The 27,065-nt window shown below is 41.1% G+C and overlaps 1 protein-coding gene across 2 annotated transcripts in view; it reads left to right on the top strand.

Annotated features, from left to right (window-relative positions):
* Positions 1-27,065, top strand: part of MET (MET proto-oncogene, receptor tyrosine kinase) — a 124,251-nt gene that overhangs the window by 30,881 nt on the left and 66,305 nt on the right. The gene's annotated exons all lie outside the window — the stretch shown is intronic.

Below are 27,065 nucleotides of genomic sequence, written 5' to 3'. Positions count from 1 at the left end.
AAAAATAGGGTCTGGAGTTGTAGCACAGTGGGTTAAGCTGCTGCCTGTGATATTGGCATCCCATATGAGCACTGGTTGGAGTCCAGGCTGCTGTACTTCCATTCAAGTACCTGATAATATGCCTGGGAAAGCAATTGAAGATGGCCCAAGTGCTTGAGCACCTGCCACCCACCTGCATGGGAAATCTAAATGAAGTTCCAGGTTCCTGGCTTCAGCCTGGCCCAGTGCCAGCAGTTGCAGCCATTTGGGGAGTGAACCAGCAGATGAAGATCTCTTTCTGTCTCTCCCTCTCTCTGTAACTCTGCCTTTCAAATAAATAAATAAATATTTTAAAAAGAAAATAGAGAGGGAAATGTTTCCTTCCTCCCAAATCCTTCCTTTGAGTCTTGACTTTAATCATGGAGTTCCTTTAATATTTGTTTATCTATCACATTCTAGGTTGGTACTTTTACTGGTTGGTATTTGGTATTATAAATATTTTTGATAAATTATGATTTGTACTTGATAGTAAGTGGAATTTTTGTGAAGATATTAGGGAAATTCTTGGTGCTGTGATTTAAATATAATAGAAGTTACTAGCTATTCCCAGAAGATCTAACCTGAGAGTCATTTGATCACCTGGTACTGGAGGAGCAGCACCAATGTAGGAGTCAGTTGTAGCCTGAAGCTTACTTGTCCTGGACCCAGATTGGGTATAAGGACCTGGGTAAGCCTCCGATGATGACTCATGGTTGTAACAGAATGAACAAATGGTCTCAAGTCTCAGTTAACTCCAGCAGTTTTCAAGGCTATGCTTGTGAGCAGAAAGAACATTGACTATGTCCTTGACACATGAAAGTATATAATTTGTCAAGAGTACCAAGGGCATATGATTTCAGCAACTTTGGGTTGACTTTTTCTGAAATGTCTGGGCTACTTCCGTAGCCTAGACATTTATGGAAATGCCTGGTACCTTTTTTTATGAAGCTAGGAAAATAATTCTGAGTAAATCAATTCATCTTTTGGAGAACTAAAGACACAATTTCCCTTTTCTCCATCCAAAAACTATGAATATATGTAACATACATACACACGTATCTCAACTAAGACTTCTTTCTTCTGTACATGCTTAAACGATACGTTGTGGATTTGGGAAGCTATAATGGAATTCTTCATGAAGCTACCCCTTTTCTTTTCTAGAAAGTACAAAAGAATGAAAGGAGGCAAAAGGACTTTCATAAACCTAGAATTAGAAAATAAAACTGTAGTATTAATAGCATTATGGAGAGAACACTTTTTCCTGCGTCCAATGAGTTGCCTCAGCAACATAAACCTAAAACAGGTCTAATGGAAGTCCCTATGGCCTCCAGGGCACATGACTTGGCTGTTTAAACCTTGCTCTGTTAAAAATGTGAGAGACTTGACTTTACAACAATACATTGGTATCTTATCTCATTGTTTTATTTTGTACATTTCAGCCCCTAGATGTAAAAGTATTTATGGAGTCTAGAAATTGTCAAAACACATCTGAACTTTATCCTACCCCTTGACTTGTTTAGTGTTCCAAGGGGAGCAAAAAGGCAGGATTATACAATGAAATGTAGGTCAGTTTTATCACCCAGGAAAAATGCCCAAAATGCACTAACCACACCTGAAACCATTATCACTCCCATTGCTGAAATTTCTGTGGGAAACAGGATGGAACTTGCCAGTATAGTCTTCTAACAAGGAAAGCTAACTTCTGCATTGGCCACATTCCATAAAGACAAATACCTCCAAACCTCCTTTATTTAATTGCCTGTTTATCTTCTTTGGTTACTTATGACAAATTTCTTCTGAAAATGGGACTACACAATTCTCTGGGTTTTTTTTTATACTCAGTCCACAAGAAAGACCTGAGATCATTCCAATAACCAGCATATAATCATTTCCCAGCTTCATCTTACAATGATGGCACCTGGAGCCATTTGTCACACAAACACAATTGATTTACAAGATCAAACTTGCATGGAAATTCTAAGCAATGAGATGATTTCATTTTATCTTGGCAAATCTATTTGGCAAGATAGCAGTTGACCCTTCTATTAGTTTCTTGGAACTGAGTTTTTATTTTGGCACAATGTGTAGTGATAGATATGCATGTTGTAGTTTTGTTATTAACAGCACTAATGTTGTATGGAAGGACTCGGGTGTGCTCTATGCACAAGGTTAAGGAAGCTGCAGCAGTTACTTTCATTTAGACCACCCTGTCTTTGATGTGCATGCAGTCACACAATGAATTTCCTGACCCTCATGGAGTTCCTTACCATGTACAGAATACATTTCTATCACACGATTGGACAAAGAGAGTGGCAGAAAATGCTCTTTTGCATTCTAGGGGTGCAGCTGGTATATCAAACCTGGCTTGCTTGCTTAATGATCACATACAGTGTTGCAGTTCTGAGTCTCACAGTCCATGAAATGTGATGCAAACTCTGCACATGCATCTTCCTATAGTGATGACCTCACAAAAGCCTTCGAGTTCATCTAATAATTCCGAGAACACATCTTTACCCATGAGGTATTTATGCATCACAACTCTCAGTCTCCGCATATGATTCTATTTCTGAAAACTTTTTCCAATTCACAGGTGGCCATTCACGAAATACCAATGCCTTTATTGTATTAGTTGGTCTATAAGAATATATTCTTGATATTCACATGTAGCCATTTCTGTATTGTTTCTGAAAGTGATTCTTAAGGGACTGTTACAGGGAGTTCCAGTACTTAGAACTATGAAACTATACAAGGAAAAAAAAGAAGCTATACAAGAGGACTTCAAAAAGGTCATGGAAGCATGCATATTATCAAAAAACTATACATGAATTTAAAAAAAAACTTTTTCACCAAAGTAAATGTCTTAATTCCATTTTTCTAAATCCATCTTAAGTATCTTTACTCCCTTTTTTTTGTTACTCATCAATGAACCTCCATAAGCATCCTAAACTAGTATTGATGGAAATTGTTTTAGACTGATGCATTTTACCTAAATAGCACATTAATATTTGAAATAAAATATTGAGAAATAACACCCATAATATGGAAACTTGGTGAAGATCCAAATCTGGGGAGGAAAGACCTTACCTTCTATTGGAGGATAAACTCTAAAAAAATCCAGTCAATGTGCTTTAAGTTAACTGACATTTCAAATAGTCTCCTGTAAGAGATTTATTAACATGGTGTTTCCAGGAAAAAACTAGAATCAGTTTACATTGGCCCAGTCACAAATGAGAATCAATATTGAACAGAATTCTCTTTTTAGTCCCCAAATCAGCAAAGGTCCAGTTCCTTACGTTATCATGTATTTACCTAAAGAAGTGGAATAATACATTTTGAAAAAAATTTTAATGAATGTTAAAGTTGAAAAAGGATTCCCCACCTAGTGGAAGAGATAGGAGCTCTGAGAGGGCAGCGGGAGCAGGGAATTCGGCTAACAGTTATCTATGACTGCAGTTCTAGAGCTGCCGTTGGATAGTGGTACTGGTAAAGCCAGCCCCAGCCCTCCGCCATTAACCAGAATTTCTCCACCAACATTGACCTGCTTAACCAACATTGCAGCTGCTTCTCCAAGGTAGGACTGCAAAGGCAATTAGGAAGCCCTCAGCCAGTTGGAGGGCATCAGGACATCTGTAGGGAAAAGCTGGAGATGACAGCATCTAGGAGAAAATGTGCAACTTAGGATCATTCCTGGCTTCAGATTCTAAGCTGGCCCATTTACATACAGGTTGTTTGCTTGGGTGAGAAATTTAAACTCTCAGGTGTTTAAGCCATGGTTTCCTCATTTTTAATTTCTTTTTATTTATTATTTTTTGCCAGGCAGAGTTAGAGAGAGAGAGAGAGACAGAGAGAGAGCTATAGACAGTGAGAGAGAGACAGAGAGCAAGGTCTTCCTTCCATTGGTTCACTCCCCTAATGGCCACCACGGCTGGCACTGCACCGATCTGAAACCAGGAGCCGGGTACTTCCTCCTGGTCTCCCATGCGGGTACAGGGTCCCAAGCACTTGGCCATCCTCCTCTGCCCTTCCAGGCCACGGCAGAGAGCTGGACTGGAAGAGGAGCAACCAGGACCAGTACCTGGCTCCCCAACCGGGACTAGATCCCGGGGTGCTGGCGCCATAGGCGGAGGATTAGCCAAGCGAGCCACGGTGCTGGCCTTGTTTCCTCATTTTTGAAGTGTGGATAATAATAGATACAGATACCTCGTGTGGTTATTTGCTCACTAAATGAAATAATTTATAAGTGGCACAATAAGAATTGCTCAATATTTCAAATTGAATGTTAATATCTGTTCCTTGTACTATATTTATGAAGTGTTTTAAAATTTACCCAGTGTTTTCAAATACATGAAAGGCTTTCAAAAAGTTTAAGAAAATATGTATTTTGAGAAAAACTATGCAGAGATTTCAAAAGGTTTTGTACCAGAATCAACTTACCTTTCACTTAATAATGAAAAGAAAAAAGATAAGTGTTCTTGAAATAGCTCTCACTCTTCCAGAAAATGCAATTAACACATTGCACTCTTTTTCCTGTGGTCCCATTAGCAAAGTTTTCTCTATTTGTAGACATCTGAAGGAATAAAAGTAGACTTCTAGCAAGGACTTTCATCAGCCTCTTGGACGTCCTAATGATTAATGATGGGTCAACTGATCTATCATTATAACTAGCAACTATTACAGGGAGGAATCCTTGCCAAGAGAAAAGAAAATGAAAATGATTGGATTGTTTTCTGGAAGAAACACATTCTGTTACCCACAGGGGCTTTCCCATCCCTCCTTACCTGTTAAGTAACCACTTCCATAATGCTTGATTTCTTCTTATTTCTTATGATTTCACAGTCCCACTCCAAAGAAAGACGGGGTGAGGAATGGTGGAGGCTTGAGGGAGCAGAGTGTGGGGAGAAAAACAATTGCATCAGAAGTGTTCTGTAGTCAAGCTGGGAGGTATAAATTGTGCTCCTTTGTCCAACTTTCACTTCTAACGACTCTTGGCACTCAGTGATACTGTGCTTATGTGTTTGTCACAGTCTACATAAACAATAGTTCACAGATAATATGGTTTTAGAAAAAGCCAATCTCATGGGTTGTTTGTATCAAGCTTCCTTGTTTTTAAATATCATTTATACTGAAATTCAAAGAGAAGCCAACTGCTTCCCAAAATAAAGGAAACTTAAGGTAGTAATTTTCCATCTCCGTTTCAGCATGCCAAAGTTGAAGGGTCACTACTCAGAGCCATCAAAGGAAGAAAGCAAAGCGATTAGAGCAGTTTTGAATCAGAGCAAAAATCAAAAGAAAATGCAAACAAGGAATAATACAAACAGGCAGAAAAATAAACATACAGCAATGCTTCTTTATTACTGTTATAAGGATGACAGATGAGGAAAATTGAGTTACATTTAAGTTGTAATGGAAGAAAATAATTGCAGCCTTCCATCAGGAAAACCACAAGGACCATTATTGATCTGTCATCCTCAGGGCATGTCTCGTAATATTTAATAAAATAAACAAAGATTTATAACTCTTCGTAGGCCATATATCTATAATCTCCCACACCATTTGAACTGCAAATGTGGAGTCAGTGTTACGAATAACATCCATGTAATTATACTGGTTTGGCATGCCTTACTTAAACAACCTGGCATTCTCAAGAGAATGTATTTTGTATTGGGGATGAAAAATGTAAAGTCAGATTACAGAGGTATTTTACCTCCTGTGCTCAGAAATGAGAGAATTTTATCCTATATGAAAAATATTGGGAATTCTTCATTCATTACATTAGTCCTCCAAACTTAATACTAAATACCTTGGCCATAGACCAAATGTAATAAATATAAAGCTAAATCTTGAAAATCCTCAAGTTATAAGGATTTGATTTTTTGTTAAATCTAATTAGAGATTCATTAATTTTTCATTTGATTCCTTTTCCTTCTGTGGACTCCATTCTTCTCCAGGCTTAGGGAGTTGCTGCTTCCTTACTTATTTATTTGAATTCTCCATGCTACCCCTTGCATGAAAAGTGACATATTATATTATTTTATTAAAAGACATGTAAAGTTAGATTATTTCCAGAATTTTATAACACTGTCTGAGATCAGAGGGCACATCATGGAGGTACTGGGAAAAAAAAGCCCTTCACCTTTTCCCCTTCTTCCTGCCAACCCCTCTTTGAACCATTGTGTGGTTCATTCATGGGTCCCTATCAGGAAACACAAAACAGCAAGAGCATGATGTTTTCAGTAAGTTTAACAGCAGAAGAATACAGTTAAAACCAAAACTGTCCTCAAAACTATAGGTAGGGTTATCTGTGGATTATATTGATTCATCACACAATTGGTAGTATCTACCTCTTGTGTTGGTAATTATGCCACTTGCATTTTCCATTCATTTTTCATTGTTTCAATATCTTTGAAAGTAGGGGAGTATAACCTGTGTTTTATTTAAGTTGTTGATTGCTACATTGAAATTCACTTGGAAAAATTGATGCAATCAACAATAAGGAGTTAGTGCAGAAATCTTTTTTAAAAATCTTAAAAGTAGATTTTTGGAAATCTCAAATGCTAATAAAATTCTGGAGTCACAGTTCTGATAGTGACATTTTCATTGTCATACTACATGATTAGAGATTTCTGGAAGCATATGGGATTGTGAATTTTGATAAGGATACTGACCTCCCTGAGCAGTAATGGATTTTTACTCAAAATATTGTTTCAAACTTTGGGTGTTACGCCCTTATTTCAGACTTGTGTCTTATCAGCGGCCATCCAACCCTGCACTGTTATCTGCTCACTCTAATAAGAAAAAATGAAGACTTGTCAGAATTTGCATAGAGATAGAGGATCCACTAGGAATTTTTGCTGTTGCTTATTCATGGATTGGCATGGCGACTGATTTAGTGGGCACTAGGAGGGCAGAATGACTCAGTGCCCAGATATGTGCCATAAGTCACATCTCCAGCGTCCAAGGAGGGCTGTAAATGCTCTTTTATCAAGGAAATAAAACCAAGGGCTCAGCTAATTTTAAAGTCATTAAAACTCTCTTGATTTTTTTTTTTTTTAATATTGAATGTGCAAGTGATTCTAGGATCCTGGATACATTCTAGCCTGCTAATTATATATTTTTTTCTAACTAAAATGTTCCAGGCTGGTTCATTTGCATATGAGTTTCTGGCTAAGCAATGTTAACTGCTTTTCTAAAAGCCTCCCCCTGCTTTGGGGAAGCAGTTCATTGCACTGCACTTAAGACCCAGGATGACACTGAAGCAGATGAAGTGTGACTACTTGGAGATACTTCAAAATATTCTTTACCTTCTCAGCAAGAGGACAGCAAACTGTCTAACAAATACATGCTAATGTAGGATAAAGGCTTGTTTCAACTATTCATGATGTTCACAAATGGGTAAATACTTTATGAATCATGTAACTATTAAAAAAATACATTGTGATTCAAACTGAATGATTTCAGTTGTCTAATGTGGGTAGATCACCAAAATTTTCATTAGTCAGAGGACATTAAAATGGTGAATGATACTTCAGGTCAGGCCCCAGATAAAAGGGGTAAATTAAGGTCAGTTTTGATTTGGAAAGCATCCTAGAGCTGATTTTATGAAAATTAAGTTTGCTGACTTGTCCTTTTAAAATCCATAGATTATTCATGTTTAGCTAGAATGTCTCTGCATGCCAAAAAATATATATGTGTATATTAAATTTTCTAATGAAATTTTAAATTGAAAACGTCTGCTTAACACTTGGTGTGCCAGCAGCCAGTCTACTAACTGAAGTATAAGCGAGATGGTGTCCAGGAAATGGGGAAATACAAAGATTAAATTGGTCTGTTAGTTCTGAGTGAATCAATAGTATTTAGTGCTAATGCACTAAGCAGATTACAAGCACTAATGCAGTGGCAGTCAATAGCTAAGCGAATATCTCCAAAAATTATCTTGACAATAAAATGTGCAATATTTTCCATTTATTTTAAACTAATTACATTATGGGCTTGTTCTTTTATCTTATTAGTTTAAGCCAAGTGCTAGAAGCCCAACCATTTTATTTAGTGTGCAAAATGACCCAAAACTTGTAATCATTTCAACAAGGGACAGAGGAAAGGATTTATTCATAGATCCAGGATTTAGCAAGAAATTCAAGAGCTATTTCTTGACTGTCTAACCCTGTTAGTGTTACAGTGGTGAATGAGCTAGCTACTTGTCTTTTTGAAGCAAACAGACTAAAGCAGACATTACCATAAACAGTCACACCCATAAACAAACCAGAAAGTTCATGGAAAATGCATATTATAAAAAGATTATTCATGAATTTCATTTTTACACCAAAATAATCTTTTAATTATACTTTTACACAAACTTTTTGAAAGCTCTTTCTACATCACAATTTATGAGATCTGTGTGAGGGAAATAAATATTTGTGAATGCAAATGAGAGGGAATATATCAATCTTATAGTTTAGTCATGAAAGGCCAACCTGAGGAACCTTTCACATGAAGCTTAACATTTTAGGAAAGGAATATATCCTTAGTACATGGGCAGATATACAGCAGACATTTAAAAGCTAATAGTAATTACTTGTCATTCATAAGCTTTACCCTTTAAGTACAAGCCACTGCATATTACCTTATACTTACAAAAACATAACAAGAAGTAGTGTTATGTCCATATGTTTAAACCTTACTTGTCTTTTCTTTGATTTCTAAATGAATTGTTGCTTTTTAGTAAGCATGAAGCTTTCCTTAGCATAAAGAAGATAACTGTGTAGATTTCTAGAAGCTAGGGACATAGGTTTGCAATGTCTCAGAGCCTGTCCCCTTACTCAGTTGATTTCAAAGTAGGTATTTCTTGTGTCAGGCCAAGTTGTTTCTTCCTTGTCTCCTCTCCTTTCTTCTGTGACCAAGTCTTGGGACCTTATCTGTCAGAAGCACATTTTCCTCTTAGTGTGGAAGGGGGCTGTTTTTGTAACCAATAAACTCTTATAACCTGTGACAAAGAGAATCATACAAATCTGAGAAGACACTAAATAAGCTCCTTTGAAATTAACAAACTTGCAAGCATTAGTAGAACTCAAGGGAATGTGATGCTGAGTGGCCCTTAGTCACATTGTCTTTCTGCATCTGTGTACTGTGCTCTGCACAATGGCATCCATTTTTAGACCATTTCCTTCTCATGAGAATCATGTGGTGTCAAGGGCCGGGGAGAGACAAGAGCCCCAGATTCACAAGGATATCATGAGCACCTACTGGATAGACAAGTGTGCCCTTGGAGCCATCTCTCTGTCATCTTGATTTATAGGCAAGTTTCTCCAGCTTTAGATGCAGACATACCTTGCCTTTCTCTTTCATTTTAATCATATTATCTATATGGATTAAATCATGCAAATATGAAAATTAAGTTTATGGTCTTAGAAGATAGGCTGTTTTCTTCTTTGTAGCTAAGTACATATTTTTTGCAAAGGAAAAATAATAAATAGTGCTGATTACATTTGATTAAAAAAATCTGTCTTGCAAAAGAAATCTGTGTATTTAATGCAGTAAACAAAAACAGCCTGAGTTGCTGACGTGTTTGGGTATAAGTACAGGGTAACATTTACAATTGTATTTTTATGGCGATCATAAATCAGCCTGTTTTTCTCATACTCACGACCAGAAAGGTTTGCAATGCGATGTGAAAGTATGTATAGGGGATAGAAAGAAAGACTTGCCATTTTATCTGCTCCTTGTTGACTTTCGTTTGGCTAAGGAATGGTGTTTGTTAAGGGAATAGGAGGCATTTAATCATCGAGTGATTCCTGTGCCCACAAGCTGGAGAGGTCTCTGGCTTGCCCTTCCTGAGAGCTGTGATTACATGCAAGGACTAGTTATTTTCCAGTAAAATGACCACAGTCTTGGGTGTCAAAGATTGTTTATAAGAGTACAGTGTGTGGGGGGTTACACAAAAATCTCAGGAAAGATCATAGGAAAGTGAGACTATTTTTCTTCATTTTCCAACCACATAAGAAGGGAATGTTCCAAAGTACAAGAATAAAGGTCAATATGAGGTCGAATTAGGTGATCCCAGGGCTTAAGGAACTGAATTAAATGAATGAAGAAGAATTTATAATAGGATATGACATATGTGATGATTCATGAAATATAAATTTATTTGTGGCTCCAACATCATGGTAAATAAGGACCAGTAAATGTATTATTAGAACGAGTAATGGAAAAGTAAATACCAATTATATTGGGCAGATCCAGAGCCAGTGTGGAAAAAAGTGAGCAATGTTGTTTAACTCTCAACTAAACTCACTCTCTTTTTCTGAAGAGTTACGGGAAAGGTATTGATTCCAGGTAGAGTTGGGCATACAAAGCAGGCATATGATCAATTCTGTTTCTAGTCCAATCTTAAGGAGATATGTCAGTGTTTGCAAATGAGTGAGTCATAGTGTTTAACAATAGTAAGTAAAACTTGTGATGTTGGAAGGTCAAAGTACAAGTTTTTGACATGCATGAGTACAAAGACAACTAAAATACCTGAGAGCTTTAGCTCAGCAGTTAAGATGATGCTTGGGATACCACATCCCATATCAGAGGGTCTGGATTTGGGTCACAGCATAGCTTCTGGTTCCAGTTTCCTGCTAATGTGCACCCTGGGAGGTAGCAAGTGTTAGCTCAAGTGGTTGAGTCCCTACCACACAGATGGAAGACTCAAATCGAGTTCCAGGTTCCCCGCTTGGCCTGATTCAGCCTTGACTCTTGGGGGAACAGAGTGAACCAGCAGGTATGAGCGTGTGCACTCTCTCTCTCATCTCTCTGTCTCCTCCATGCCTTTCAAATAAATATATTTTTAATAATTAAAAAGTAAATGATAATGATAAATTGTGATAATAATTTCTATTTTCCTGTCCAGATACTTTTTGGAATTAAATACTTAGGAACATATAGGCAACATTTACAGACTTTTAGGCTAAGTATGTTGCCCCCATGACTCCTTATATAACTCCATTTGTTTTTAGTAGATTCTACCAAAAAATTCATCTCAGTATTGAAAATTGAAAGGTCGGTATATGTGGCATGGTTGTAAATCAGATAGAAGTTACATATCTATTTTAAAAAGAATATATTATAGAATCTAGGATAACCACGGTATAAGCTATATGCTATTGAGTATGTTATGATCCTAGTGATTATATAACAATCCAATTGAATGCAGATAAACTCATGAAAAAAAGGATTATGAAATATTTGGAAAGTACGCATGTAAATTTTTGTAGGTAAATATTAATTTAGTATTTTGTGACCTTTAGATATTAAAAGCTTTGGCCCTTGGAATCTGCTGTTACAACTCCCAGTAACTTATTTAAAGCTGTATGCTGAATGTTCAAGAACTAGTTAAGAAATAGTCGAATGTTCTATTTTCTCTGTCAATATGTAATAAAATCTCTGTTCCAGTGAATGGCTGGACAATTATTTTAATAACAACATTAGTATAGCCCCATTTACCTTTCTTGCTGTTAGTCAAGTTTGCATTTCATATACTGATCTGTAAGTAAATCACAAATTAAACTGAAGTATTGTTTATTTCATACTGACTCTTTCTAACCTTCTTCCTGTCTGTCAACCTCAACCCAGTTCCCCAGTGGCTCAGGAAACTCTCTGTTGGGATTAAGTAATAGTTTACACAACCTCTCTTATTCATTAACCCATGTTAGCTTTCTCATTCTTGAACCCAAGCCCTGGTTTATGACTTTGTTAAGCACCTTATCTAGCTGCTGGTTTGGGTGTGACTACCACCACCTCTTTAATCAAGAAACCTAATATTTCCAAGGAATTATTCAGCCTGTCTACATGTCTTCTATATTAGCACAGTCCCATTCGTCTTCCATTCCTTCTGCAAAATAAAAACCAGTCATTCATAGCAAATGCAAAGTTTAAAACTCCTTACCTCTTATCCTACATGTATACAAAGCAGAAACAGAAAATGTTATCATTTCAGACAGGGGTTTTTAGTGTATTGGAAATGATGCCAATACAGATAAAACCACCTCTCCCTGATTCTGTCCTCATCCCCACCCAGTCTCATGTCGCAAAAGGTTGCTGGAACAAGTAACCTTTCCTGAAAGCAAACCTGTTTGTATAACTACATCCTTAAAATAATTGGAGGGCTTCCCAGTGGTTTCAGTATAAAAAATCCACACTCAGCTTGCTTTTTGAACAGTTTCTTACCTTGACCATGGATTTTTGCTGGTCTACCCTCTCACCCAGGGATGTGCTGGTAAATGTTGATGGAAGGGAAAAGAGAAGCCTCTGACAAGTAAGGTCTGCCAATTTCTGAAGCATAAATGCCCCCAAAGAGGCAATTCAGAGTTACCGCTGAAACAGTTTTTGTCACCAACAAAAAATTCGGAAGAGGAGAGGGTGCTCTGAGAAGGCTCTGCTTGGGTTGCCTGCATCCCACATCTGAGAAACTGGGTTCAAATCCTGGCTCCGAAACAGCAGTGATGGCTCAAGTACTTGGAGCCTAGGATTGCTCACTTTACCTTAGCCCAGTCCTGGCTATTGGAGGCATTTGAGGAGTGAACTAATGGATCAGAGATTCTCTCTCTCTCTCTCTGCCTCTCTCTCTGCCTCTCTGCCTTCCAAATAAATAAAACACATGAATAAACTACAAGAAATACAATTTAAAAAATTAGGAGAGGTGCATAATCAACCCTGTGAGCTGATAATGGTAGTGGCTCAAGCACAGCTCTGTCACCCCAGCCTGTGCTCCACCTGTGGTTCTTGTAGTTCCCTCCCAACCCTGCCTTCGCACATACTGCTTGGTCTGCCTCGGATGTTGCTCATTTTGTGTTAAGTGATTTGTGATTTTTTTTTACACTGGTTTTGTCCGGTGAACACTCTGTCCCTGCCCTCCAGCATTTCCTTCCCTGGGAAATCATTTCAGATGCCACCATTCCCAGCCGCCCCATCGTATTCCACATCAGCTGCCTTCCCTGCGTGTTCCTGTAGCATTCGTGGCTTATTTCTGCCATTTCTTTTAGCACACACTCAGTGGTCACATGTTCACCAGTTCCATGCTTAGCCCCTGGAAGAGAGGGACTATGGCATTTCTCTGTAGCTGTTCCCGGTACCTTACACAAGAGCTAGGATAAAATAAATGCTTATCAGATGTGAAAATGACTATGACTTAGCCCCATATTTCAAAAAATGTAATGGAATGCTGATTAGTAAAAAGAGAATGTTTTAGATAAAATTTTCTCAGTCTCTTCCCCAAATCTCTAAAAACTTATTTATAAAATGGAGGATTTTCCTATAAATTAATCAGCGCTGAAATAAAACTGTGAAGTTCTACCCACCATTGCCATTGCCCCTTCCTTACACACACAAACACCCTTGCCTATCCACCGTGAAGATGAATCCAATTAGAAAAGATAAACAGAGAGAGGGTGAATAAGCAGGAATTCCAGGACTTTGTGCTGCATTGAAAATAGAACTTGGGACCGGCGCTGTGGTGTAGCAGGTAAAGCCAATGCCTGCAGTACCAGCATCCCATATAGGCACTGGTTCAAGTCCCAGCTGCTCCACTTCCAATCCAGCTCTCTGCTTTGGCCTGGGAAAGCAGTGGAAGATGGCCCAAGTCTTGGGCACCTGAACCCACATGGGAGATCTGAAAGAAGCTCTGCTCCTGGCTTCAGATTGGCACTGCTCCAGCCATTGCAGCCTTTTGGGGAGTGAACCAGCGGATGGGAGACTTCTCTCTCTGTCTTCTCTCTCTGCCTCTGCCTCTGCCTCCCTGTGGCTCTTTCAAATAAATAAATCTTAAAAAAAAAAAAAAGAAAATAGAACTATAACTGTCAAGAGGAGCAAGAGGGAAAACCTTCCCTACCCCTTCAAGCATTTTGAATCTTGTGACAAAGCAGGTGTTGTCATCTATGAGAAGAATTTTAGGCAGCACCATCTAGTGGACATTGTCCAAGTAGTGATACCAAGAGAGACACCTCCCTTGAAATTTGCAGTTGGAATTCATGGATTTTTATTACTGGCCACCAATCTATGATTTTTAAATTAATTAATATATTTGAAAGACAGTAAGAGAGGAAAGGGAGGGATCTTCCATCTACCAGTTCACTCTTCAAACGGCCACATCAGCTGGAGCTGAGCCAAGCTGAAGCCAGGAGCCAGGAACTCCATCCAGTTCCCCCATAAGGGTGTAGGGGCCTAAGCAGTTGGACTGTCTTCTGATACTTTCTCTGGCACATTAGCAAGGAGCTGGGTGGGAAACGGTGTTCATAATGGGATGCTGGCCCGGGTCACAGGTGGCAGCTTAACCTCTGCACCACAACACAAGCCCCAGTCTATGATTTTAAGTTGAAAATGATGTGCAGGGTTAAGGAAAAGAAATTAAGGGCAAAGGTGTTTATTGAGACTACCCTTCCAAAATGTGTGTGTGTACAAACATTTTTAAAAAGACAAAAAAATACCACCCTTCCTGTGGCATGGGCCTGCACTCCACAGTGGCACCACTTCCTGGGCACCAAGCGTGCACTTAATACAGACAGAAAGGGTACTGAGGCTGCCTTCACACTGATGCTGAGAGATGAGAAGAGAGCCGGGTGAGCATCAGGGACCTCATCCTTGAGAAGGGCTGCCCCCAAACAGAGGTTTCTGATAAGCAGTTCTGGACTGAGATAAGGAGAGGAAGAGTCTCCACACTGGTAAGATGGAGAGGATGGATACAAAGTAACAACAGCTGTGTTAATGGCAAGCTACAATACAAGCCATGGCTTACACACCAACGTGGGGCACAACTGAACAATTCTTGTGGCAGATAGCTAACTGCCCTTCTGTATTGAGTATGATACTGTTAGGCACATAAACACACTAGGGCTTTTAGCACCTGCAAGAGGAACTGTTCTTGTCTTATTGGTTAGTACAGGGCAATTGGCATTGTATCTTCTGAATCTCTTTTATACCTCCCTGAGTAAGTACATTAAAATTTGGTTTCTGTTAACTAAAGAGAAAAGCAGAAAACCTCTTTATATGAAGCATTAAAACGTGCCTCGCTTGGAACACTGTTCTTTATGAATCACTGTCACTCCTGGCTCTGATTGAAGTGCCGTATGAAGGCTGCTAACCAAAACCACATGGGCTCATCTGTTTTAGACATGATTCACCTTAGGAAGTGGTGATAAAGAAGCAAAAATTTTAACACTTAGAATTCCAAAGCCTTCTAAAGGTGAGTCTGGCCGGAATCCTAGTGATTCCCTGAGAACAGAGTGGATATGTATTTATTTCATTTATATATCATATATATGAGGGTATTATATATCATATATATGAGAGTTTTTATGCATATATGTGAGTATTTTATATATGAGAATATTATACACATGTGTGTATATATAAATCTATACACACAAACTTGCACATAAAATATGTTCTGCTACAGATATCTCCCCCTTCCCTCATCACTAGTTGACCTTCTGCCCAGACCCCATTAAACTTCAACTTCTGATGTGAGACTTCACTAGCAGTTTCTTTTTCTCTCTTTTTTTAAGATTTATTTATTTGAAAGAGCAACAGAGAGAGAGAAAGGTTTTCCAACCACTGGTTCACTCCCCAAAGACAGCAACAGCCAGGGCTGGGGCCAACTGAAGTCAACAGCCAGGAACGCAATCCAAGTCTCCCACATGTGTGGCAAGGGCCCAGTACTTGGACTCTCCTTGTGCTGCCTTCCCAGGTGCATTAGCAGGAAGCTGGATTGGAAGCAGAGCACCCAGAACTCAAATCAATACCTGGATATAGGATGCAGTTGCTCTAGCAGCAGCTTAACTCATTGCACCACAATGCCAACCCCAGTTATACTTTCAAAGTGTTAAACACATACATATACATATACACATACATATACATACACACACACAGAAAAATATGTAATAAGAATCCTGTGATTCTCAAAGATGAACATATTTGGTATTTAACCCTTTGCAAAAACAAAAAACCTGCCTACCCCTGTTTAGGGAATAAAACCTAAGAGTAGACAGATATCAGATCTACGAATTTTGATGAGCCATGAATGACCTCATTGGTGAGCTGTGAGTAATTCTGTTCAATAGGTATGAGTGTTTCAGTTTTACAGATAAAGAGACTGAGGTTTGTTCTAAATTAGTAGAATTCTGAATTTTGACCTTATAGACATTATGAGGAGTCACGAAACAAATAACAGTAATAAAAACTGCTTAAATTGCATGCGGGGAAGGGACTTAAATGTTTTTGCTGACTACTTTATACTTCCAGCATCTAGAATAGAGTGGGTTTTGTGCTTTAGGTTTTTTGTTTTGTTTTGTTTTGTTTTTAAGATTGATTTATTTATTTGGAAGTCTTGAGTTACAGGGAGAGAGGGAGAGACAGAGAGATTTTCCATTTGCTAGTTCACTCCCCAGATGGCCACAACAGCCAGAGCTGGGGCCAGGCTGAAGCTAGGAGCCAGGAACCTCATCCAGGTCTCCCACGTCGGTGCAGGTCCCAAACACTTGGACCATCCACTACTTTTCCTAGGACGTCAGCAGGGAGCTGGCTCAGAAGTGGAGGAGCCAGGACTCAAACCAACACTTATGGGATGCCCGCATCACAGGCAGCAGCTTTACCTGCTATGCCACAATGCCAACCCTACATGCTGTAGTTTTATGTTTGTTTCCCAGAGCTACCATAGCAAATTACTACAAACTTGGTGGCCTAAAACAGCGAAATTTTTTTTTCCACTCAGATCTGGAGGCCAGAAATCCAAAATTGAGGTGTGTACCAGGGTTGTGCCCCCTCCCTGGAACTCCGGGGAAGAGTCCATCCTTATCTGTGGCAGTTCTGGTGCCCCAACTATTCCCACAGTTATGGCAACTTCACACCCGTCTCTGCCACTGTTCCACATCTTCCATATGTTCCTCTGTGTCCTCTCCTATAAAGATAGGAGTCTTTGGACTTAGGGCCTGCCCTAAATCTAGGAAGATTTCATCTCGAGGTCCTTAACCAACTACAAAATCAAAGACCCTGTTTCCAAGTAAGGTGCCATTGTGAAGTTCTTGGTGGACATGAGTTTGTGTGTGTGATGGGGTAGAGGAGGACATTGTTCAACCTACCACAGGTTGCCATATTTTGAATTTTGAATTATTAAATGAATGAGAAATGCCCATTTAATATGATCCTGGCTCCTGTGTCACTTTTAAGCCTCAACAGAGTTGTCTTATCAAAGTACATGAGGAACTGAGACTTAGAGATCTGGGTGCTCTGTGGTCACACAACTCATGTTCTTTTCAGGATATCCTGAAAGGGCAACTTGGGAGCATTCAAAGAAAGTTTATAAAGTGGACTTGCTGAAGAAGATTCTAGTATCAGGGAATCAGATTGTGGGAAGCCAAGTATGAGATTTTATGAGATTTCCTTTTTTTTTAAGATTTTATTTATTTATTTGACAGGTAGAGTTACATACAGTGACAGAGACAGAGAGAAAGGTCTTCCTTCCATTGGTTCACTCCCTAAATGGCCACAATGACCGGAGCTGCACCGATCCGAAGCCAGGAGCCAGGTGCTTCTTCATGGTCTCCCACACGAGCCCAGGGGCTCAAGAACTTGGGCCATCCTTTACCGCCTTCCCAGGCCAGGGCAGAGAGCTGGATTGGAAGAGGAGCAGCCAGGACTAGAACCAGCACCCATATGGGATGCCGGTGCCACAGGCAGAGGATTAACCTAGTGCACCACGGCACTGGCCCTGAGATTTCCTTTTAATTCATGGAAAAATAGATATGCAATTGATAAGTGGGCCTGAACAATGAAGCAAAACAAAGACTCAGGGAGGGTGGAGACCTCAACCTTGGGGAGAGGTTAGCAGTGGATGCCATGTGGAGACAGGAGGCTGGAGCAGGAGTCAGCTTGGGGAGAAGCGTGATGAGTGTCCTTGATGGTTTATTCAGAGGTAGTCTGGAGGCAGTGATGGGGCCAGGGCTGCCCTCAGAAGAGAGAGCACTAATGTGCATGTAAGTTAGGTCACCACCACGAGGCTGTGAGAACAGGGCAGCTGCAGCACCCAGCACCTCGGAGTCACCAGTGTTGAGGCAGCCACTGGCCAGCCCCCTGCTGTCTCTGAGGCCACAGCCGGAGAGGACGCCCTTCCCTCCCGCCTAGAGACACCTCAGCCACTCCCCAGCTGTGCTCCTCTGCTAAAATGCCAGCTGAGAGCTCAGGCTGACGGGAACTGGAAGCTGTAGATTACTTCATCAAAGGCAGAAGAGGCAGAAGGATTGAACCAGTGTCTCTTAGACTGCGCTGAGCATAGCAGATTGAGTTCTTGTTGTTGCACAGAACGGTATTAGGTTCTCAGGGTTGGACCACACCCCAGTCAGTCTGGCTTGTATTACGGACCCCAGAGAGAATGACCTGCTCTGCAAGAGAGCTCACTCTTCATTTTGCCGAGAATCCAGGTTCCTTAGGCATGTGAGTGTAGACTGAGAGGACTCAAAATATGTCTGTAAGAAATATAACTAGACACCGAAGTTCAAAACCCTGTGCCTCTGCCTGCAGTTGGCTCCACCATCCCCTCTCCCAGCCCCTTGTGATAAAAAGAAGACAGCACATGAATGACATTTAGGGAAGTGAGCTAAATGAAATTCCTGAAATTAAAACAGATGGGTTTTTAGCCAATCTAAGAAAAGTTCTAGGGTCTAAGCAAAGAGGGACTTTCTATTTTAAAATATGTGTCCCCAAGAAAACTGTTATTCTATGTGTCTAGAATTTGTACAAAGTATGATTATAGGTAAGCTTATGTTAAAATGCTTCTGGTAATTTAGTCATGGTCAAAATGGGAAGAGAGCCGGTATGAGTCAGCTGGCAATGGTTTTACAAGATAATGCATTTTCAAATAATTTATCTTGCAAGAACTCTAAGATTAACAAATTGAATAAAAAGTAAATATATGAAAAAATTATCTGCAAGACTGATTTAAATTATCTATAGGTGAGCTAAATCTGTCCTATAGATCAATTAAAAGAATCACTATTTTAAATATATCACATCCTTAATTACACTGAATTAAATGTAATTGCATATTCACTGCATACATCATAATGTTAACTAAGGGAAACATTTTGAATCAAATACATTGAAACATAGAGTGCTTTGATTTTATTTTCACTACAAAAAATGATATATGCATGAGTCAGGTAACAAATAAATACCTGGCAAATAGTCATGAAAAGTGTTGCAGCAGGACTTACAAATCATAGATTAATTCTCATTTTTTTAAATTTTAACTATTTATTTGAGAGAGCGCTCCCATCCACTGGTTCACTCCCCAAATGCCCACAGGGCCAGATCTGGTCTGGGCTGAAGCTGGGAGCCAGGAAACACAATCCCAGTCTTCATGTAGGTGGCAGGAACCCAATCACTTGGGCCATCACTCTTGCCTCCCAGACTGTGCTTTAGCAGGGAGCTGGCATCAGGAGCTGGAGCCAGATACTGAACCCAGGCACTCTTGTATGGGACTCAGGCATTGTAACCACTAAACCAAACACCTGCCCCTAATTCTTATTTTGTGATTCTGGCAATATAAAAGAATGTGGGTTAAGGAAGTGAGTTTATAACTCACAAGGAACAAGGTGTTGATTATTGGTTCTCATAGGTATATGGTTATTTAGAGTATAATAGTCCTTTGAAAGCTCAACACTACTTCTTATAAAAATCCAGAATCCATTTAGATTGGAGGGAGCCCCTGCCAGTTGGAAGATAGAAATCATTTCCTCACTGGGTAATGTAGACAACCCGAGTAGTGGTTTCTTCTGACAGTGGGCTGATGGCAGTGGGTGACTGCAAGCCGGGAGAAGCCTTTGGAAGCCATCTGTAGAGCTAAGAGAGAACTTCGGAATCCCTTCACTCAACCCCTCCTGCACTGTGACCACTCAGTGCCTTGGTTTCTTCCTAATCTTGTTATGCAACTCAGTGAATTAATATTTATACAGTGCTTAGAACAGCCAGACACATTGTAAACACTAGACACAAATGTTCATCAAATAAGTAAAAAAAAAAAAAAAAAAAAAAAAAAAAAAAAAAAAAGCTGGGACCAGAGAGAAGCAAATTATTTGCCTGAGGTCACGCAGCTCATCAAAGCCCAGCTGGAATAGAGCCAGCCGTGACCCCTAGGGGTGCTTTTATTCTTTCCTGCAAGTCCTTAGGCCATGGGTGTTGGTTTGGCACTGAAATACCATAGGAGTATATAAATAAGAAACACGATGCAGTGTAAGGAATATAGGGTTTGTATACCATGTACACACATATATATGTATATGTGTGCATGTGCACATGAGGGTATCTGAAAAATTTCATGGAAAATGAAATTAAAATATATTTTTGTGTAAAAAATTGAAATCCATGCATACAAGGGATATTCACAAAGGTCATAGAAAATGCATATTATGAAAAAAAGAATGAATCTCAAAAATTTTTGCACCCAAATTAACTTGTCTTGAATGCTATTTTTCCATGAACTTTTAAGGTAACTTCATACATGAAAAATAAGGTTTCTACCACCAGGCTATAAAAAAGGAACATGACCAGTGCCTTTAAAGCTGCTGTGTGGCCCATCCAGTAGTGCCCACTGCTCCCAGAAGGGCGGGTAAACAGCAGTGGGGAAGTGTACCGTCATCTGTCCTCTGCCCGTGGTTGCACTCAACATGTGTGTAGGCCTGAGCACGTGTCCTGGGTGAATGTTTTCTCTCACTTCTTTTTCTCTTTTGACTCAAATGTTTGAAGCCCTCTGGCATTTTCTTGCACCCTTTCATTTCCATCTCATTCCTTGTCACTGTCTCCCCACTCCCACCTAGTAGAACACATTACTTCTCCCATTCAGAAGACCTCTCATGGGGCGAGGAGTTCAGCTTACTGATTAAGACTCTGCTTGGGACACCCATGTCCCGTAGTGGAGTTCCTGGTTCCAGCCCCAGCTCCGCTGCTGATTCCAGCTTCCCGCTCATGTGCAACCTGGGAAGTACACAGTGCGTACACTGTGTATCCCTGCCACCCACATTGAGTTCCCACTGCCTGACTTGTAGCTCCTGCAGTTGCAGGCATTTGGGTAGTGAACCACAGGATGGGAGATTGTGTGTGTGTTTCTGCTTTTCAATTAAATTAAGTGAATAATTTCCTGAAAATCCATCATAAAGAGATTTTAGAAAAGGGCCAAGCTTCGGGTTTTTGTGATCAAGGAACAAATGTCAATGACAAGTAGAAGGTAGAGCATCTCCCCTGTCAGGGTAGCCACAAAATTAACATGGTATACCTGAAGGTCATCTTAACACCTTAAGGGCTAAAAGACTAAAAAGACAAATCAAGGCAGATTTGAGTGCTGTATTAAGGAGTTGGGATTTTTTTTCTGTGGGCCTTCAAGAACCCACTGAAGTTTTGGGGAAGGAAATGACAACTGGTGACTGCATTACGGTAGAGGAGTTGGGAGACTCCAGGCCAGTTAAGAAGTACCCAGCCGGGGCCAGGAAGGGATACAGGGGCAGCTGGCAGGGCTGCCAGAGTAGCACTGTGGACAGGGCATAGCCAGACTTAGCAACTGGTTGCATGTGGGCAATGCTAGAGAAAGAGGAATTGGTGATGACTGAAATTTGAAAGTCACCTGCATGCAAGCATGGTCATGTTCATTAACCAAAGCATGTAACAAGGAGAGATTTGAGAGTCAAGATGATTAATACCGCCCAAGATGCTAGTGGTTCTCTCCCTGCTTTGTGCGGGAAATAATGTTTGCTTCCAGCCTTACATTGAGGAACAGGAGTGAAGTAGTGTCCGGACTTTTCCATTTCTGTAGTTGTGTAACCCTCAGAACATTGCCCAGACTGGTAAATAGCAGCAAAAGAAACTCATGAGCCTGAGAGCCAGAGAGACCTGGATTTTCATGTCTGTTCCAGGGGGTCCTGGGCTCTGTGACCAAGCCCTCAGCAGCCCTGAGTCTCATCATTCCTAAAACTGAGTGTGAGAAAACCTCACAGGCCTGTCATGACTCTTCTTCAACATGAAAATGCCCCGTTCAGTGCCTGGCATGTGCAGGCACAGGGTAAAGTTGTTTTCTTCCCTCTCTTCCTTCCTTCCTTCCTTCTCCCTTCTCCCTTCTTCCTCCCTTTGTTACTGTAGGAACAAGGCAGTCTGGCTCCCTTCAGGAGCAGGTGTGCAACCTGCTGTGTACTCTTCTGCAGCTTCCCAAAGCAGCTGCTGTCCCAGACAACTGCTTCCCACCACCCACACTCAACTTTACCCCAAAGCACAAGACCTCCTGGCTTTAGGGAAGCACAAATAGCAAGGCGAGCACTGGCAGCAGGTTGCTCTTCCAGAGGATGGGGTCCCACTCCAAATGCCACACTCAGGAACTGTGTGTACGGTACTGAGAAGCAGCAGCCCCATTCTCCGGGCACGAATGAACAGCAGACACATTGACTCTTTTGCTTTAGGGAACACAGCAAATCAGACTGCGATTTAGTTGTATTTGCACAGTGCTTTACCTCTGCAATGCTGAGAGCTTAAACCAGGGCTGCCTGTGCTGTTACTCCTCAAAGGCAGCATGCAGCTCTGTAAGCCAGTTCCTGCCACACTGGTCCCAGTGGTTGAGTTTGTCAGCATTCGCAGTGGAAAAGAGACAAGGAGAGGCCACTCCCCCGAAGTGGATGCTCAGTGTCACCCTTTCCTTTTTCCTCAGAGTCAGTGCCCCCACCCCTGCCCTGAAGATCTCAGCTAAGGGGGAAAAGGTCTGTGTCACCGGCTTATGAAACTTGAGTGCCACCTGAACCTGACATGGTATTTGTTTTGGGCTCCAAATTGCACAATTTTTCAGGATCAAGAAGTTCTATAAAACCTATTCCAACATTATGCAATATCCCTGTACTCAGGAATTATATTTGGGGCTTAACTGGATCCTCTCAGTCCTGAGAAGGTCCCATTTAGAGACCTTTCTGTTTCCTGAAGGACAAGCTCAGAAGTGTACAATATAAATTTTGCATTAAGTTAGGTGCAAGTTCCACATGTATGCCTTACCTGTGTGAAGCAGGTGCAGAGAGGCTAAAGACCCAGTTGTATTGCTCTTCCTCTCCTTGAAAATGACCCACAAATTGCCCCAGGCTTGTGGACTCTCTAAAGAGACACTTGTAAAACATGCCACTCCATTCCCCTGCTCACCCCACTCAGGGAGTCAGACCAGAGTGCAACCTGGGTAGGTAATGGGCTTTATCTCTAAACAGCTTTGCTGTTGCATTAAGCTTTCATCAAACTGTTATTAAGTACCTACTGTATGCTAGGCTCAATACAGGGCACTGAGGATAAAAGATAAGACAATTCCTGTCTTGTTGATAGAAGCTGCTGATAGTTTATGATCAAAGACTCCTCGCTCCACGCATAGCACATTGTTTTTACATCTCGGTGAATCCATCATTTGTCCACCAGCCCTGTACCCCACATCAAGTCTGAGACTTTAATGTTCCTGCAGATGTCATATGGGGCATGAAGAAAAAGAGAAAGCACTAACAAGAGACAGGATAAACCTCCAACCAAAGCATGACCCTCAGATGGCCTCCGGGTGAAAATTGGCCTTTGCCCTTTAAGCAGTTTCCCTCAGCCCTGAGTATCTCAGGAAAATGGATGATTGATCCCCAATAGAAACTCAATTATCAATTAATCGATTACTACTCAGTTGCTGGGACATGTCAGTTATCTGCTGCTCCTTGAAGTAATCTGTTGTACTTTAGTGAAGAAAAGCTTCTGATTAAATCATGTAATTGCACTTATCTATATATCAAAATAAATGTCTAAAACATTTTTAATTAGAAGAGTCAAATTTAGTATCTCGGACTCAGTTTATCAGTTTATTACACTTAAATGAAATAGTTGCTGATATATGAGATCAAGCACTTTAGAAGGTTTTTAGTTAGAAATTGAAGAACTTTGCACTCCAGGTGACAGATTTTGACCTTACGGAATAAGGTAATTATAGAGGGAAAACTGAGTTTATATTTGTTCTTAAACAGCAACGTGGTTCAAAATGTAGTATACCAAACTTATTTTGGTATATTACATTTGGTATATGTAATATATATATGTAATATACCAAATATATATGTAATATAAATATATAAAATATATATGTAGTATACCAAATAATAGGAAAATAACAATTTCTAACATCCCAGTCATTTTTCTGGACTTCTAGTGACATACAAAGATGTGAAGAATGAACTTTTTCTTTCAAATTAGACTTCACTTTCCTTAATATATTCCCCCACACCCATTTTCAGATTCAGATTCACTAGTTTAAAAAAATTTTTTGTTTATTTATTTGAAAGGCAGATTGGCAGAGAGAGAAAGAGATCAATCTTCCATCCCCTGGTTCACTTCCCAAATGGACTGAATGACAGGGGCTGGTCCAGGCCGAAACCAAGAGCCCTGAGCTCCATTCTGGTCTCCCACATGGGTGGAAGAGGTGCAAGCACTTGGCCATCCTCTGCTGCCTTCCCAGGTGCTTTAGAAGGAAGCAGGATGAGAAGTGGAACAACAAAGGTTCAAACAAGCGCTCCAGTATGGGCTGCCAGCCTTGCAGGTGGCAGCTTAGCTCACTGTGCCACAACACTGGCCCCCTCATAAACCCTTAACTGCCCTTATTCCTGAGGACAGGGGAAGTATCTTTAATAATATTTGTTGAGGGACTGGTGCTGTGGCACAGCGGGTTAACACCCTGGCCTGAAGAACCAGCATCCCATATAGGTGCCAGTTCGAGTCCCGGATGCTCTGCTTCCAATCCAGCTCTCCGCTATGGCCTGGGAAAGCAGTAGAAGATGGCCAAAGTTATTGGGCCCCTGCACCCACATGGGAGACCCAGAATAGGCTCCTGGCTCCTGACTTTAGATCGGCACAGCTCCAGCCGTTGCAGCCAACTGGGGAGTAAACCATTGGATGGAAGACCTATCTCTCTCTCTCTCTCTCTCTCTCTCTCTCCCTCTCCCTCTCCCTCTCCCTCTCCCTCTCCCTCTCCCTCTCCCTCCATCCCCCCTTCTCTCTCTCTCTCTCTCACTTCTCTTCTCTTCTCTTCTCTTCTCTCTGTCTCTGTATGTGTGTGTATAACTCTTTCAAATAAATAAATAAGATACCTCCACTCTCATCACCCATCTTCTAATCATAACTGATTCACTTACCTGTTCATTCATTCAGTTCATACTTATCAAATAGCTACTATGTGTGCTATTTAATCTACTGTTAATGTGGTGGTGACCAAGGAGGGTAAAAGAAGATAATCATTGGGGAGAAGTCTCACACCATATTGTCACAAAAACTAGTGTTATGTTGCAGCTGTTATGCTACGCTATGAGACACAGGATAAAGGTGTCATGAGAATCTGTACTAGAAGCATTTCACTGTAATATTGGGGTCAGGGCGGGTGTCCTGAGAAAATGGAGATGTGCTGAGGAATGAAGGACATGTAGGAGTTGGCAAGGTGCGTGGAGGTGGAAGGAGCATTGGCAGCAAGGGGAACAGCACATACAAAGACCCTTCATGGGAAGACAGGTGGCCTGTTTGGAGAACTGAAAGAAGTCCCATTCACTGGAGTACAAAAGGTACAGGTCTGGAAAAGATGGCCAGGGACCAGGGGATGTGAAGCCCTGCAGGCCACGTTGAAGATGCTGCCCTTTGTCTTAAGAGCCATGGGGAGCATTAAGTGTGTTAGATAGAGACATGATCAGATTTGTATTTTTAATGTGGAGAACAGAACCTGACAAATGTGACTGTGGATGTGTTGGTGGCATTGCCCAGGAGGAGACAGGATGGCCAGGATGAAGATTGTGGGAATGGAGATAAAGACATTGAGATGTTTAGGAAGTGAGGCTGGGGCTGGTGCTGCAGCACACTAGGCTAATCCTCTGCCTGCGGCGCCTGCACCCTGGGTTCTAGTCCCAGTTGGGGTGCCAGAATCTGTCCTGGTTGCCCCTCTTCCAGTCCAGCTCTCTGCTGTGGCCCAGGAGTGCAGTGGAGGATGGCCCAACTGCTTGGGCCCTGTACCCGCATGGGAGACCAGGAAGAAGCACCTGGCTCCTGGCTTTGGATAGGCGCAGTGCCAGCCATAGCAGCCATTTTGGGGGTGAACCAATGGAAGGAAGACCTTTCTCTCTGCTGTCTCACTCTCTCTCACTGTCTAACTCTGCCTGTCAAAAAAAAGAAAAAAAAAAAGAAGAAGAAGAAGAAGAAGAAGTGAGGCTGGTAAGAATTGATGATGGCCTGTGCTTGGGGACTGAGGAGAAGGGAGGATTCACGGGTGACACTTAGATTTCTGACTTGTGCACCTTGAGGAGTGGCGGAGCTGTTCAGTGGTGCCTGGTGTCATGGGCAGACAGGGGAAGGTTGTGGTTTCTGCTTTGGTCAGGTGGAGCCTGAGGTTCTCTTGACCTGTGAGTGGATACACAAGTGTGAGGCCGCCTGGGGAGAGTACTGAGTGTGAGTGCAGCGGCCTTGAGCAGCCGCAGCCCCAACAGCCAGGCTTGGATGGCCCTGGCAATGGAGACATAAATGCTGTGGTCTGAGAGGAGGAAGGAAAACCACAGAATGGAGTGTCGGGTGAAGGAAGGGCTGCACAGCACTTAACAGTCCCCTGTTACTGAACAGTATTTTTTAAAAGCCTTCCATTTGAGGTCGAACCTAAAGGGTGGCTACCAGATTGAGTGATAATTGCCTTTTGGTCAGCTGGATCCTAAAGTGGTTTTCTGGATGTGCTGGGTTCTACTTAAATAGATTAGTGGAGTAGTTTATTTAATCTTTATAGCCACCCTATAATCTAGGTGCTGTTTTACAATTCCACCTATTTTACAGATGAGAGGAATAAATTGCAGGTGGCATAAAGTTCCAGATGCACAAAGAGGGCAGAAATTACATAAAACTGAGCACTGGAACCAGGATTTGATGCTGCCCCTGGGTCTGTGGGCTATGCTTTCCCATCAATTATCTGTTAAACACCATTCCACCTAGCCCCTCTGTACATGTATGCACAAAGGCAT

The sequence above is a fragment of the Lepus europaeus genome, chromosome 1 (assembly GCF_033115175.1).
Source record: "Lepus europaeus isolate LE1 chromosome 1, mLepTim1.pri, whole genome shotgun sequence".
NCBI classification, from domain to species: domain Eukaryota; kingdom Metazoa; phylum Chordata; class Mammalia; order Lagomorpha; family Leporidae; genus Lepus; species Lepus europaeus.
Note: the sequence above shows the minus strand (reverse complement) of the source record. Positions and strands in the feature narration are given on the sequence as shown.